The sequence below is a fragment of the Chiloscyllium punctatum genome, unplaced genomic scaffold (genome assembly GCF_047496795.1).
Source record: "Chiloscyllium punctatum isolate Juve2018m unplaced genomic scaffold, sChiPun1.3 scaffold_325, whole genome shotgun sequence".
In the NCBI taxonomy this organism is placed as follows: Eukaryota; Metazoa; Chordata; class Chondrichthyes; order Orectolobiformes; family Hemiscylliidae; genus Chiloscyllium; species Chiloscyllium punctatum.
In genome coordinates, this window is record NW_027310059.1 from 22677 (window position 1) to 39759 (window position 17083).

A 17083-nucleotide genomic window follows, 5' to 3' on the forward strand; every position below is an offset into this window, starting at 1 on the left:
CTCAATCATTGTAAATATCAATTTTTATTTTACCTGTTGAAACATAGTTGAATTCAATTAATTATATTTGACTTCAAGGCTCACATTTATTGCGTTTGTAATCATAATACGATTTATGGATGTTTCATGCAACAAAATCAAATGAAAAAGAATTAGCATCTCTTTATTCTTACATTCAACAATGACAATACATTTTGATTTTTTAAAGTTTTGAACATTTTTGGAAAGAAGAGATGTTGTCTTCAGTTGAATGCTTGCATTGACTCACTAATTCACAATATCCGCTACTTATTCTCTCTGGGTTCCTATGAAAAGGAATTAACTAGTTCTGCTGTTCGTAAATTCCTGGAAAATATTTGAGAATGTTGTGGTCTAAAAGGTGAAAAGGCTAAGTGATCGTAAGTCATCAGTTATTTTGTTAGAAAGAGCTTAATTCAAACATTTCGAACACAAACACACACACACACACATTGTTATTCTGCTGTGTTACAAGGGGAAAAACAAGTCGCTTTCTTCGGCGTTAATAAATATATGCCACTTCCAATTTATCATTAGTCAGCTAATTCCCTACATTTGTTTTTAAAAATTGCAATTCGTCTAAATATTGTTATGACCTTTGATCAAATATAATTTCTAATTATTGTTCATTTTGTTTTTTTTTGTTTTCCATACACCTATTCGTATTGAATGAAAGATTGACATGCTTTGACAATATCGGAGAGTGTTCATTTGAAACTTGTCTTTTCGTATCTTTCACTGAATTTACTTATTCCATAAGATTACACGGTACCTCAGTGGTTAGCAATCCTGCCTCACAGCGCCAAGGACATCGGTTTGATTGCCTCCTCGGATGACTGTGTGGACTTTACACGTTCTCCACAAGTCTATGTGACTTTGCTGTGGTGTCCTCGCACAATCGAAAGATGTGCAGGTGAGGTGAGCTGGCCATGCTAAATTGCATGTTGTGATAAGGGATATATGTATTAGTCAGCAGGAAATGAGAAGAAATATGATCGGGAAAAGTGTTTGGGTGGGTTACTCTTTAGAGGGTGATTTTTTTCAGACAAATGGCTTGTTACCACACAGAATAAGAAGGGTGTTTTCATAGCCTCGCTAGTATTAAGGTGCGACCCGAGACCGAAGCCATGTTGGGACTTGAAACGGAGGAAACGACAGTGAGGCTACAGAATTACATCGCATCCATTTGGTTTTCTTTAAATCATCGACGAGAAGGAAAATGTAAACGGGGAGGGCGAGTGGGAAGTGAGGCAGTTGCAGCTCTGGTGAAAGTCCAAAGGGTCCTCTGAGAGTGTAATTTCTTTCATTGCTGTTGCTGATTGAATGAGCCACGAACGTGCGAACTGCTCCAAAACATGATTCAGGATCTCTGGTGCCAATTCTCGCACGTTGAATAACGACAGACACCTTCCAAATGAGGTTTTTCAGAGACGACTTTGGGATACATTTGACAGACAGATTAGCTCAGGAATCCGTGGTGCATTGTGACACCAGCGCATCGGCTTCTTCCCTATCTTTGAACCGGGTTGCCTGCGCAAGGAATGCAAATACGGTAATGCTTTTCGTGGAAGAATCAGAAGGGGGTAACTACACTCTCAAACAGAATGGCATATGATCAGAACCAGGTTGGAGAAAATCTTTACAATGCTTTGCACTGTTAGTAAATGGAACTGCATTGCATTTCACTACGAGAGCAGATTTGTTTAAGCAAACTCGAAGGCAGGTTTGCAGATGGGAAAGCAAGCAAGTCAGCTCCGTTCTTGTCCATGAAAAAGTCTGCAGTTAAAGGACAAAGCAGTTTCTGCCCACTTTCGAACTGGGGACCTTTCGCGTGAGAAGCGAACGTGATGGCCACTACACTACAGAAACAAGCCTCTGCCATCCCTGCTGGGGCTTAGTGACATCCAGCACTGAAAGTTGAAGCCATTCTACCTTTCACCTTTCTGTTTCCATGAGCTCGTTGTTGAATGGGGACTTGTTTAAATTTGGCTATGTGCTGAGCATGGACGTGATACACCGAAGTATCTGTTTCCACGTGGTGTACCCCAATAACGTTGTGTTGCTCACACCTGCTTTAAAGAATTACGTTTTTGCGGAGCTTACCGTCGCAGTCTGTGGCAAAATCATTTCGTCTGTTCGACTGCTCACGGGAAAGGTAGTATTGTGAAACACTGCAGAAACGAACGACATCCTTACTTTTGCTCCGACTTACCATACTCCGTGAAAGTTTCCCAGATTCTCAGTTGAGGATTTTTGCAGCTGGAAGTTACCTCAGAAACCCTGTTAATTCGTAATGTATTGAGCGAATCGCAAAACAGAAAGCATTTAACACGGAAAACAAACAAAACTGGAAAACCAAATGCATTTTCAGACACAGCGAGCATGAATGCTAAATGTGAGACAGTCCGGGGGCATGAGCCATAAAGTAATCACTCAACTAATAACAGGGCAATTCCAAACTACTCTTTCAAACATACTGGAGCCTGAGTGCACCACCACTTCCCAGACAATGCTGCAAAGCGACAAAGAAAGAACATAATAAGAATGGGCCATAAAAAGTGAATTTCACCAATCGCAGTCTCGATTAGATTACCTTTCCCTTCCGATGTCTCCAGGACGGAAATGAAGAAAGTGGGAGAAATTCAATAACATATGACATCGAAATAGATTGGAACGATTTTCTCATTGGCCAGAAAACCGAATGTCGGCGAGTCGAGTCACCGTAGGACTCTGTTTCGCAACAGCGATGAAATAACAGTCTCCATTCGGTTCCAGTAAAAGCTCAACTTGCCTGGAACTGAAAGCAACAGTAGAGCTGCTTGCGATTATCCGCGCGGGAGGCGAACACGCGAGCACAGACACTTTGGAAAATTCGCCACTTTCACACACCGCAGTCAATTCCCCGGGAAGCAAACCCATATTTCTTCTGTTTTTAACAGAAATGCAGCAGGGATCGAACCCTGGCATTTTAACAAGCTGTGCCGATGGAGCTGTTCAGAGGAAGTGGCAGTGGTGGGATTCGAACCCACGCCTCTGTCGAAGACTGGAGCCTTAATCCAGCGCTTTAGACCGCTCGGCCACACTACCAACACGCCCAGCTGGCCATTTTCTTGCAATTCCAATTGTGCTCCTGCATAACAACAGATGCAAACTCACGTGAAAAGGGTTCGATGATCCCTCTCCGACTCGCACAGCTGCTCGGATGTGCCCGTCTACAATATCAATTTCTCAGCAGATAATGACAGCCCATCAATCCAGACAAAAATCACTGGTAAGCTAAGTCTATCTTCTCAGACTGGATTCAGCTACAAATGTATCTGTGAGTGCGTGAGAATATATGATCGGTTATGATTGGGTCAAATTACCATCAGCTGCTTGACATTCCTGCAATTCGGATTCTTGCTTTGCTAAATGATTTCACCCATTGCTCGAAACAGGTCAACTTTCACGTTTACACGGAACATGAAACACACCGGACTACAGGGAAAATGCACAAAGCTGAGCAGGCCGTGTCCCAAATCATACCGTGCAGCATAGTTTCAGTCACTGTGTCTGTCTTGCAGAATAAGGTTCCCAAAGAAAGTTCCACCCTAAAACCGGAGGTCGCATTCCAATCCGAGAACGATAGATTGCATCGTGAGGAAGGTCTGACCTCGGGGCCGGTTCGAGATGCCACTTTCCTTGCCTTTTACCTTCACCGTGCAATTTGCTGCAGAGATGTTCACACCTGGACATGAGCCTCATGGATACCAACTGAGTTGGAAACCTGTGTGAGAATCGATGAGAAGCGACTCAATAAAGTTTAACAAATTCCATGGTGCTTTTTAGAAATGCAGTTTCTTTTCACCTCAATCTAAAAGGCAGTTTCTGAACATAGTAACAGAAGTCAAAAGGTAATTACCTCACCCCACCCCCACTCCGGAAGAGGTGCTAACTGCCCTTGATTGCTTTTTGTTCACGATGTGAAGAGCTCTCACGCCTGAGTCACCTTCACGTCTCTGGTTGCTGAGTGAATCACAAAGAAGGAGTTTCACCAGAGCTGCAACTGCCACACTTCCCCAGTCGCCCTCCCGTTTACATTTTCCTGCTCGTCAGCGAAAACCAAAGAAAACCAAACGGATGCGATGTCATTCTGCAGTCTCTCTGTCGATTCCTCCGTTTCAGTTCCAACGTGGCTTAGATCTCGGGGCGCACCTTAATACTAGCGACGCTATGAAAGCACAGGTCCAGAGGTTCCTCTGAGAGTGCAATTTCTTTCATTGCTGTTGCTGATTGAATGAGCCACGAACGTGCGAACTGCTCCAAAACATGATTCAGGATCTCTGGTGCCAATTCTCGCACGTTGAATAACGACAGACACCTTCCAAATGAGGTCTTTCAGAGACGACTTTGGGATACATTTGACAGACAGATTAGCTCAGGAATCCGTGGTGCATTGTGACACCAGCGCATCGGCTTCTTCCCTGTCTTTGAACCGGGCCGCCTGCGCAAGGAATGCAAATGCGGTCATGCTTTTCGTGGAAGGATCAGAAGGGGGTAACTACACTCTCAAACAGAAGGCATTTGATCATTTACAATTCTTTGCACAGTATTTAAATGGAATTGCATTGCAGTGCACTTCGAGAGCAGATTTCTTCAAGCAAATTCGAAGGCAGGTTTGCAGATGGGAAAGCAAGCAAGAAAGCTCGGCTCTTGTCTATGTCAAAGGCTGCAGTTGTAGAACAAAGCAGTTTCTGCCCACTTTCGAACTGGGGACGTTTCGCGCTTAAGGCGAACGTGATGACTGCAACACTACAGAAACAAGCCGCAGTCGCCCATCCTGCGGCTCAGTGGCATTCAGCACTGAAAGTTGAAGCCATAGTACCGTTCACCTTTCTGTTTCCAATAGCGCGTTGCTGTTCAGCATAATTGACATCTAGAAAACGTCAAAAAAAAGACACTCTTCCAACTCAGTTCCAAAACGTTTCCAACTCAGTTATTCTCAATGTGGCTCGTGTCCAGGTGTGAATGTCTCTGCAGAAAATTTTACGGTTCACGTAAAATGCAGAAAAACATGCACACCAACCTGCACCAATACCTGTCTCCTGTTATTAAACTGTTATTGACAGAAACACCAGCACACAACCTTCCACCACTACCCTGTCTCTCGCCAATAAGCAGATATATGCAGAAACACACACAACCCTCCATCATCACACTGTCTCCTTCCATTAAGTAGATATACACAGAAACACACACAACTCTCCACCAAAACCCTGTTTCTTGCCACTAATCAGATATACACTAAAACACAAAACACAAGCCTCCACCGCCACGTTGTCTCATGCTATCAAGCGGATATACACAGAAGCACATACACACACAACCCTGCACCAACACTTTGCCTCCGAACAATAAGCAGATATCCACAGAAACACACACAAATCTCTAAAACACCTTCCTGTCTCCTGCCATTAAACAAATATAACAGAAACACACACACACACAATCATTTACGACCACACTGTCTCCTGCCATTACACAGATCTACACAGAAACACACGCACACACACTCACACACACAATGCTCGACCATCACACACTCACCGGCAATTAAACAGATATAAAAAGAAACACACACACATCTCAACACCATCCCCCTGTCTCTTGCCATTAAATAGACATACACAGAAACACACACACAACCCTTCAACACCACGCTGTCTCCTGCAATTAAACAGACATACACAGGAGCACACACACACACGCACACACAATCCTTGACACCCAATTTGTCTCCTGTCATTGAGCAGGTATACACAGAAACACACACGCAACCCTCCACCTGTCTCCTGTGATTAAACAGATCTGTCCAGAAATAAACACACAAAACTCCTGCACCACCCTGTGTCCGGTTATTAAACAGTTATACACAGAAACACACACTCACCACCCTCCACCATCACGCTGTCTGCTGCTATTAAGCAGAAATTTACAGAAACACACAGCAACCCTCCACCACCACCCTGTCTCCTTTCATTAAACAGATATACACAGGAACACAAACACACACAAACTTCCATCACCACCCTGTCTCCTACGATTTTTCAGATATACAGAGAAACACGCATACACCAGCTTCTACCACCACCCTGTCTCCTGCAATTAAACAGACATACACAGAAACACGCACATACTCCCTCCACCACCACCCTGTCTCTTGCCATTAAACGGATATACACAGAAACACAGACCCATACATCGCCCTACCACCACCTTGTCTCCTGTCATTGAACAGATATGCACTGAAACACAGACACATCTCTCCACCACCATCCGGTCCTCAGCAATTAAATAGATATACACAGAAACACACACATGCACAACCCTCCACGACCACCCTGTCTCCTGCCATTGAGTGGATATTCACAGAAATGCACACACACATCCCTCGACCAACTCCCTGTCTCCTGCCATTAATCAGATATACACAGAAACAAACACACGCAACTCTTGGCCACCACCCTGTCTCCTGCCATTAAAAAGATATACTCAGTAACAAACACTCACAACTCTCGGTCACCACCCTGTCTCCTGCCATTAAACAGATATACAACGAAACACTCAAATATACACAACCCTCCACCACCATCCTGTCTCCTGCAAGTAAGCACATAGACACAGAAACACAGACATTCTACCCTCCACTACCACACTGTGTCTTGCCTAAAAATAGATTTACGCAGAAACACACACACACCAGCCTTCTCCACCACCATGTCCTGCAATTAAACCGATACATACAGAAATATACACGCATATTTCCAGCACCAAACCTGTCTCCTGTCATTAAGCAGTTAAACACAAAACACGCATACGTTCCTCCTCCACCACTGTCTCCTGTCATTAAACACGCATGCACATTACCCTCCACCACCACCCTGTCTGCAGCCCTTAAATATATATATACAGAAACACACGCACACAACACTCAACGAACACCCTGTCTCCTGCTATTAAACAGGTGCACACAGAAATACACACACAATCCTCCATCACCATCCTGTTTCCTGCCATTGATCGGATATGGACAGAAACACACACACACAATCCTCCATCACCACCCTGTCTCCTGCCCTTAAATAAATATACACAGAAACACACACACACACAATCCTCCAACACCACCTTGTTCTCCTATTATTAAGCAGAGATATACAGAAATACACACACAACCCTCCACCACCACCCTGTCACCAGTCCTTAAACAGATATACACAGAAACACACACACGCACACAAACATCCATGACACCCCATCTCCTACACATAAACAGATATATACAGTAACACATATACAAATCCCTCACCACCACACTGTCTCCTGAAATTAAACATATATACACAGATACACACACACACCATCCTCCTCCAACACACTGTCTCCTGCAACTAAACAGATGTACACAGAAACATACACGCATATCTTCAGCACCACCCTGTCTCCTGGCATTAAACTGATATACACAGAAACACACACACACACACCCCTCCACCACCACACTGTTCTCGTGCCATTGAGCAGATATACACAGAAATACACACACACAACCCTCAACCATCACCCTGTCTCCTGCCCTAAAACAGATATACACAGAAGCACACACACAACCCTCCATTGCCAGCCTGTCTCCTGCTATTCAATATATATATAGAAACACACAAACCCCCACTACCTCCCTGTCAGCAGCCATTAAACAGATACATGCAGAAACACACACCCAATCCTCCACCACAACCTTATTTCCTGCCACTAAGTGGATATACATTCAAACACGCAATCTACAATTGAACCACAACCATTTCTCCTGCCACTAAACAGTTATACATAGAAAAACACACACACACAATCCTCGACCGCCACCCTGTCTGCTGACATTAAACAGATATACACACAAACGCACACACGTCCGTCCACTACCACCATGTTCTGCTGCCATTTAGCAGATATATATAAAAGTACACACACACAACCCTTGACCACCATCATGTCTCCTGCCCTGAAACAGATATACACAGAAACACACACATATACAGAACCCTCCACCACCACCCCGTTTGCTGTCGTTAATCAGACATACACATAAGCACACACAGACACAACCCTCCACCATCACACTCTCTCTGGCGATTAAACCGATATAAACAGAAACACAAACTAATCTCGACACCATCACCCTGTCTCTTGCCATTAAACAGACATGCACAGAAACACACACACACACAACCCTCCACCACAACCCTGTCCCCTGCGATTCAACAGATATACGTATAAATGCACAAACACTCAACTGTTAACCACCACATTGTTTTATGCTATTAAACAGATACACACAGAAACACCCACACACAAACACACACAAAACCCCCGACCAACATCTTGTTGCCTGCCATTAAGCAGATATACACAGAAACGCACGCACAACCCTCAAGCACCACCACGTATCCTGCAATTAAACATATATACACAGAAACACACACACACCAACCTCGGCCACCACCCTTTCACCTGCCATTAAACAGATATACACAGAAACACACATACAACCTTCTATGAACACCCTGTCTACTGACTTTAAACAGGTATACACAGAAACATATACAATCCACCACAACCCTGTCACCTGCCACTAAGCACGCAGACACAGAAACACAGACACTCTACCCTTCAACACCACTGTCTCCTGACATTGAATATAGATACGCAGAAACACACACAATCCTCCATGACAATCCTGTCTCCTGCCATTGAGCAGGTATACAGAGAAACACTCACGCACAATCATGTCACCTGCCATTTAGCATATATACGCAGAAGCACACACACAACCCTCCACACCAACATGCCACCTGCCATTAAACAGTTATACACAGAAACACACACACAGCACACTCCACTCCCACCCTGTCTCTAGCCCTTAAATATATATACACATTGACACACATGCACTCAACCCAATATGACCATCCTGCCTCCTGACATTAAACAGGTAGACACTGAACCCAATGCACAACCCTCCACCACCACCCTGTCTCCTGTCTTTAAGCAGACATACACACAAACACACACACATCCCTCAACCACCACCCTGTTTCCTGCCATGAAAAAGATGTATGCAGATACTCACAAACAACACACACACGTACACACAAGCACACACAAAACTCCATGAACACCCTGCCTCCTGCCATTGGACAGATATACACAAATAACACACACATCAAACTGTCTCGTGCCAGTAAGCACATATATATGGAAACACACGCTCACTCACTCAAATCTCCTCGACCACCCTGTCTCCTGTCATCAAACAGTTATACATGGAAATGCACAAACACGCAACTTCCACGAAATTTACAGCTGAGGGAACAGCAGTTACGATGCGATTAGGCAAGATTTAGGAAGTATACGATGGGGAAGGCACCTGCAGGGAATGGGCACATTAGAAATGTGGAGCTTATTCAAGGAAACGCTCCTGAGAGTCCTAGATAAATATGTTCCTGTCAGGCAGGGAGGAAACTGTAGAGCGCAGGAGCCGTGGTTTACGAAGGAAGTAGAATCTCTGGTCAAGAGGAAGAGGGAGGCTGACGGTCGGATGAGATGTGAATGTTCAGTTAGGGCACTTGAGGGTTACAAGGTAGCCAGGAAAGACCTAAAGAGAGAGCTGAGAAGAGTCAGGAGGAGACATGAGAAGTTGTTGCCTGATAGGATCAGGGTAAACCATAAAGCTTTCTATAGGTATTTAAGGAATAAAAGAATGACAAGAGTAAAATTAGGGGCAATCAAGGATATTAATGGGAAGTTGTGTGAAGAGTCGGAGGAGATAGAGAAAGCACTAAATGAATATTTTTCGACAGTATTCACTCGAGAAATCGACAATGTCGTCGAGGAGAATACTGAGATACAGCCTACTAGACTCGGTGGGATTGAGGTTCACATTGAAGAGGTATTAGAAATTCTGCAGAGTGTGAAAATAGATAAGTCCACTGGGCTGGATGGGATTTAGCCTGGGATCCTCTGGGAAGCAAGGGAGGAGATTGCCGAGCCTTTGGCATTGATCTTTAAATCGTCATTGTCTACAGGAATAGTGCGAGAAGACTGGAGGATAGCAAATGTGGTTCCCCTGTTCAAGCAGGGGAGGAGAGACAACCCTGATAATTATACACCAGTGAGCCTTCCTTCAGTTATTGGTAAAGTGTTGGAAAAGGTTATAACAGATAGGATTTACAATCATCTAGAAAATAATAATTTGATAATGGAGAGTCAGCACGGTTTTGTGAAGGTTATGTCGTGCCTCACAAACCGTATTGTGTTCTTTGAGAAAGTGACCAAACAGGTAGATGAGAGTAAACTGGATGATGTGGTGTATATGGATATCAGCAACGCATTTGATAAGGTTCTCCACAGTAGGCTATCGTTCAAAATGCGGAGGAATGGGATTGTAGGAAATATAGCAGGTTGGATCAGTAATTGACTTGCTGAAAGAAGACAGAGGGTGGTGGTTGATGGGAAATGTTCATCTGGAGTTCAGTTACTAGTGATGTGCCGCAAGGGTTACTGTTGGGTCCACTGCTGTTCATCATTTTTATAAACGACCTGGATGAGGGAGTAGAAGGGTGGGTTAGTAAATTTGCAGACAACACTAAGGTCGGTGGAGTTGTGGATAGTGACGAAAGATGTTGTAGGTTACAGAGAGACATAGATAAGCTGCAGAGCTGGGCTGAGAGGTGGCAAATGGAGTTTAATGTGGACAAGTGAGAGGTGATGCACTTTGGTCGGAGGAACAGCAATTCAAAGTACTGGGCTTATGATAAGATTCTTGGTAGTGTAGATGAGCAGAGAGATCTCGGTGTCCAGGTCCACAGATCCTTGAAAGTTGCCACCCAGGTTGACTGTGTTGTTAGGAAGGCATTAATATAGGGATCGAGTTCTGAAACCATGAGGTTATGCTACATCTGTACAAAACTCTGGTGCGGCCGCACTTGGAGTATTGTGTACAGTTCTGGTCACCGCAATATAAGAAGTATACGAAGTATGCTTTGGAAAGAGTGCAGAAGAGATTTACTCGGATCTTGCCTGGTATAGAGAGAAGGTCGTCTGAGGAAAGTCTGAGGGACTTGAGGCTGTTTTCGTTGGAGAGAAGTTTGAGACGTGACTCAATAGAGACATATAAGATAATCAGAGAATTAGATAGGGTGGACAGGGAGAGGTTTTTCCAAGTATGTTGACGGCGAGAACGAGGGGCATCGCTTTAAATTGAGGGGTGACAGATATAGGACAGATGTCAGAGGTAGTTTCTTTACTCAGAGAGTAGTAAGGGTATGGAATGCTTTGCCTGGAATGGTAGTAGATTCGCCAACTTTAAGTAAATTTATGTCGTCATTGGACATGCATATGGACGTACATGGAATAGTGTAGGTTAGATAGGCTTCAGATTGGAATGACAGGTCGGTGCAACATTGAGGGCCGAAGGGTCTGTACTGCACCATAATGATCTATATTCTATGTTCTATGAACACCCTGCTTACTGACCTTAAACGGATATACGCAAAAACGCACATGCATACACAACCGTCCACCACCACCCTGTCTCCTGCCAGTAAGCACATTGATACAGGAATACAGACACGAAACTCTCCACTACCACCTGTCTCCTGCCTTTAAGCAGGTATATACACATCTCTTGACCACCACCCCGTTTCCTGCCGTTCATCAGATCTCCACAGAAACACACACGCACAACCCTCCACTACCACACTCTCTCCAGCCCATAAAACAGATATACACAGAAACACGCACACATCCCTCTCCCATCACCCTGTCTCCTGCCCTTAAACAGATATACACAGAAACACACATACATACAGAACGCTCCACCGCCACACTGTTTCCTGCAATTAATCAGATATACACAGAAACAGACACACACAACCCTCCACCACCACCAGTCTGTCTCCTATCATTAAGCAGAAACTTACAGAAAAACATACACATCCCTGCACCACCACCCTAACACCAGCATTAAACAGACAGACACAGAAAAAAAAACAAACAAACAGACAACCCTCCACCAACACTCTGTCTCCTGGTATTAAACAGATATACACAGAAACACACACACACCCCTCCACCACCACCACCCTGTCTCCTGCTATTTTACAGATATGCACAGAAACACACACACAATCCTCCACCACCAAAGTGTCTCCTACCAATAAGCACTTAGACACGGAAACACAGACACATATCCTCCACCACCACCCTGTCTCCTGCCATTATAAAGGATATACGCAGAAACACCCACAAGCACAACACTCCATGAACACCCCACCTCCTGCCATTGGACAGATATACACGATAACATACACACACCAAATTGTCTCGTGCAATTAAGCAAATATGCACGGAAACACACACGCACACTCAGTCAAACCTCCTTGACCACCATGTCTCCTCTCATCAAACAGTTATACACGGAAATATACACATACAAACTTCTACGAACACCCTGCCTACTGCCCTTAAACAGATTTACACAAAAACGCACATGCAAACACAGTCCTCCACCACCACCCTATCTCCTGCAATTAAATAGATACACGCAGAAACACACATACAAGCACAACATTCCATGAACAACTTGCCTCCTGCCATTGAGCAGTTATATGCAGGAACACACACACAACCCTTCATGACCACCTTGTCTCCTGCCACTGAACAGATATACACAGAAACACACACACCACCACCCTGTCTCCAACCCTTAAATAGACATACACAGAATCACAGGCACACCCCTCCGGGACAACCCTATCTCGTGCCATTAAACAGATATATACAGAAACACACACACACAATCCTCCACCACTGCCCTGTTATCCTTCCATTGAGCAGATATGCACATAAATACACACACACAGCATTCGATCACCACCAGTCTGTCTCCTGTCATTAAGCAGATATATACAGAAAAACACACACAACCCTTCACCACCCCCTATCACTGACCATTAATCAGTCATAAACAGACAACCCTCCATCAACACTCTGTTTCCAGGCATTAAACAGATATACACAGAATTGGCTGGCTGATAGAAGGCAGAGAGTGGCTGTAGATAGAAAGTATTTTGCCTGGACGACAGTGTTGAGTGGGGTCTCCCAGGGTTCTGTACTTGGGCCTCTGCTTTTTGTAGTTTTTTTAAATTACTTGGATGAGTAGGCTGAGGGGAGGGTTAGTAAATTTGCAGATGACATAAAGTTTGGAGGTGTCAGCGATAGTATAAATGGCTACTGTAGGCTGCAGCGCGACATAGACAGAATGCAGAGCTGGGCTGAGAAATGGCAGATTGTGTTCAACCTGGATAAATGCGAAATGATGCATGTTGGAAGGTGGAGCTCGAATACTGAATATAGGATTAAAGATAGGATTTAAGGCAGTGTGGAGGAACAGAGGGATTTGGATGTGCAAGTACATAGATCCCTCAAAGTTGCAATACAAGTGGATAAGGTTGATAAGAAAGCATATGGAGTTTTGGCTTTCATCAACGGGGGGATAGAGTTTAAGAGCCATGAGGTTTTGCTGCAGCTCTACAAGTCCCTGGTGAAGCAATACTTGAAATATTGTGTCCAGTTCTGATCGCCCTACTGTAGGAAACATACAGAGGCTTGGGAGAGGCTGCAAAGAAGGTTTACCAGGATTCTGCTGAACTGGGGGGGCTTGGCTTATGAAAAAAATGTTGAATAGGCTCGGAGATCTCTCTGGAGAGAAGGAGGAAGAGAAGAGACCTGATAGAGGTGTACAAAATAATGAGAGGAATAGATAGAGTCAATAACTAGAGTATTTTCTGCAGGACAAGATTGACTGGTATGAAAACTCATAGTTTGAAGATATTAGGAGGAAGGTATAAAGGAGATGTCAGAAGTAGTTTTTTGTTTTAACACAGAGAGCTGTGAATGCATGGAATACGTTACCAGTGGTAGTGGTGGAAGCAGAGTTATTGGGGACATTTAAGCAACTTCTAGACTTGCACATGGATAGTAGTGAATTGAGGGGTGTGTAGGTTGTTATTATATTTTACATTAGGATTAAATCTCAGCAGAACATCGTGGATGAAAGGGCCTGTTTTGTGATGTACTTTCTATGTTCTATGTTCTCTGAAAAGTGTGAGTCGACCTCTGACCACCTAATGCCAACTGCAAAAGATGTTTAAAGACTTCATTGAGTTGCAAAGGTGTCAGCATTATAATTATGTTTTGGTCATTGTTGATTTTCTTTTCCTTGATGGGTTGAAGCTTACCCCACTTCCAACACTACTGCTAAAACTGTTGTAAATATTTTACTCAAGGAGATTATAACCTGCTCTGGTATTTGATATTGTCTACCTTCTGACAATGCCCAGCCCCCCACCCCCATTTTATTGGACATATTAATGAAGAATTATACTTTCATTTTGGGATCCACCACCAACTTCATTGTGCTTATTGCCCACAGACTTCAGGGCTCGTGGAGCATGGTGACCAGACTCTGAAAAGTAAACTTGCCAAATGGACTTCTGAGACTGTTCTTTCCTCGGTAAGGGTAGTGCCACTGGTATTGTTCCACCTTCAATAAACTCCTGTGGGGAAATCTCGCTTTGCCTTATCGAGCACTCTCACTCTGTATGATCTGAATGATAAAGTGCACTGTATCTGATCCACAGGACACAGTGCAGAAATTTTCCAATCCCAGCGGGCTGAGCTGCCTCCATTGATAGAGCTGTCTCTATTGGTAGAGTATCATACAGTAACAGCAAATATCTTTTGATGTCATCCTCGAAGGTACTTGCTACAAAAACGCTGAAGACTGCGGGAAACTGCTGTGATCAGCGCTAGCATAGAGGCCCAGTGGAAGCGTGGTCGGCCCTAACCCAGAAATCAATCGATAAAAATATTCTTCTTTTTTGAAGAATCCCATTCAGACCATCATCGTAACACTTCCTGGGGAGAAAATTGATGTGGAAGAGCGGACAGTCTCAACTGGTTCCAGCAATTACAACCTTGTCGGTGTGACAACAAAAGCAGAAACCTGGAATTGTTTATCTTGCTTCTGAAAAACAGGTGAGTAAATTTTGAAGATCACAGATATTTCTTCCTGGTGTTCATGAAATGATCTAGAGAAGAGTACGGTTCCCTGAGTATGGTCTGACTTCTGGGTTGTGGACTGTGATATTCTGCTCACATGATCTGAACACATACAAAGTAATGACTCAGTGACAAGATCTGCTGAATCGGATTCTGTGAAGAACAGAAGCCGATGTAATGAAAAGAGCCATAAGAGTGGGAATGCAGCAAATTATTTTCCAGACTCGAGGCGAGTGCATAGTGCTGTTTCCAGGGGTCAATATCTGTACAAGTAGACTGAAACAGCGTTGGGTGTTATTGTACTGCATCTTTTGTATAATTTTGCAAAAGCACGAAACTTTTGTATAGAGAGGATAACTTCAAAATCCTCAATGAGGCAAAACACACAAATGAGGTAAACAACAAAGTAACCACATAATTTGATATTACGTTATGGCGTAAATGTCTCTGCTCAAATTTTGCTCAAAATCGCTCTCTGTCTAATTCCTAAGACTGATATTCGAACAGTGAATGGTCTATGTCAATAAAAACCTGCTCTGGCCTCACAACTTCAGCATTTCATACGCCCCCTTATGTATGTCTGGCAATAGTAATTGATCCCTCACTGTGTAACTTCAGCACACGTAGAGAAGAAATAACTATAAGAACAACAGTCAAGTATGTGACTGGGATTTGACCCGATTCTGTTGCAGCTGTAATTGAAATTGCTTCCACCTTTCCTGTTTCGATAATAAGATTGCACAGCTCAGTGGTGAGTTTTCATGCATTGAATTCGACCCAGCATCCTTTCTCATGTTGAAATTTGCAGGAATATAAGGGCATGAATAATGACACGGGCACCGTTTACTGAAATACAAAGACGTTAGGAATGACACGCCCATGATACAATGTCGTTCGAAATGAGGGAAATGAGGTTTACTGGGAGATAAAGCCACCAGAAAAGAAAAGAGGCGTTTTAATGGGATGATGGCATAGATAAAGAATACTGCGAGAGAAATCAGGAGAGACTTAGTTGTGTCCGAATAGAGGTTATCCAGCTGATGTGAAGATCTTAAGAGTAAATATGAGGGAAATTTCCTCGTTTCAGTGAGTGGAAACTAGACGTTAGAACTTCAAACCCAGCAGGGCACGATAAATAATTTTGGTCAGGCATTTTATATTCTGAGAGTTATTGCATTCGGAGATGAATTTTCAGAAATAAAAACATTTTATAGCTGATTCCAGAATATTCGAAAAGCGCGTGCAGGCAGACAAGGAGTGAAGTAAACAGCGACAGTGATTCTGGGCTGCCTGGATGGGGGTGCAAAAGGGAAACACTCTGGAAGTGGTTAACATTCATAGGAAAGAAATTGCATAACACCTGCAATTGAAAATGTTAAGTGTAAGAAGAGCAAATGGAGTTGGAAGGTGCAGCAGCTCATTCTACATGAAATATTATATAATTCAAATGCACTGATCTGTTTGGTTTAGCTCTGCATTGAATGGAAGTCGGTTAGCTCAGTTCGTTGACTAACTGGTTTGTGAGAAAAATGCGACCAACAGCGTGGGATTAATTCTCTCACTGTCTATCCGCCGTTTGATATGATCATGGCTGACCAAACATGTCAATGTCTTTGCCCAGCTCATCCACAACATCCTGTCATACAATGCGATAAAGACATTTAAGCAATCGAAAATTTCTGTTCATTCAGGTGACATGAAACATATTGTATCCGTCAATAATCTTCACCATTCGGACATCCAAGAACACGTTGCACATTGGGTTTCTGCACGAAATTTGCAGGTTTTGCCGATGAGCATCTGATTCTGATCTGATCATTATTCAAACGATATGATTCTGTAAAAACTCACAACCAGGAAGGTAATGAATTTCCTCTGGTCAATAGCAGGGATGAGAACTCCAGAC

General features: G+C 43.6%; 1 non-coding gene across 1 annotated transcript; it reads right to left on the reverse strand.

Annotated features, from left to right (window-relative positions):
- Positions 1-1814: 1814 nt before the first annotated feature.
- trnae-cuc (transfer RNA glutamic acid (anticodon CUC)) lies at positions 1815-1887 on the reverse strand. The gene has a single exon. It is a non-coding gene; the product is annotated as a tRNA-Glu (tRNA).
- Positions 1888-17083: the final 15196 nt, after the last annotated feature.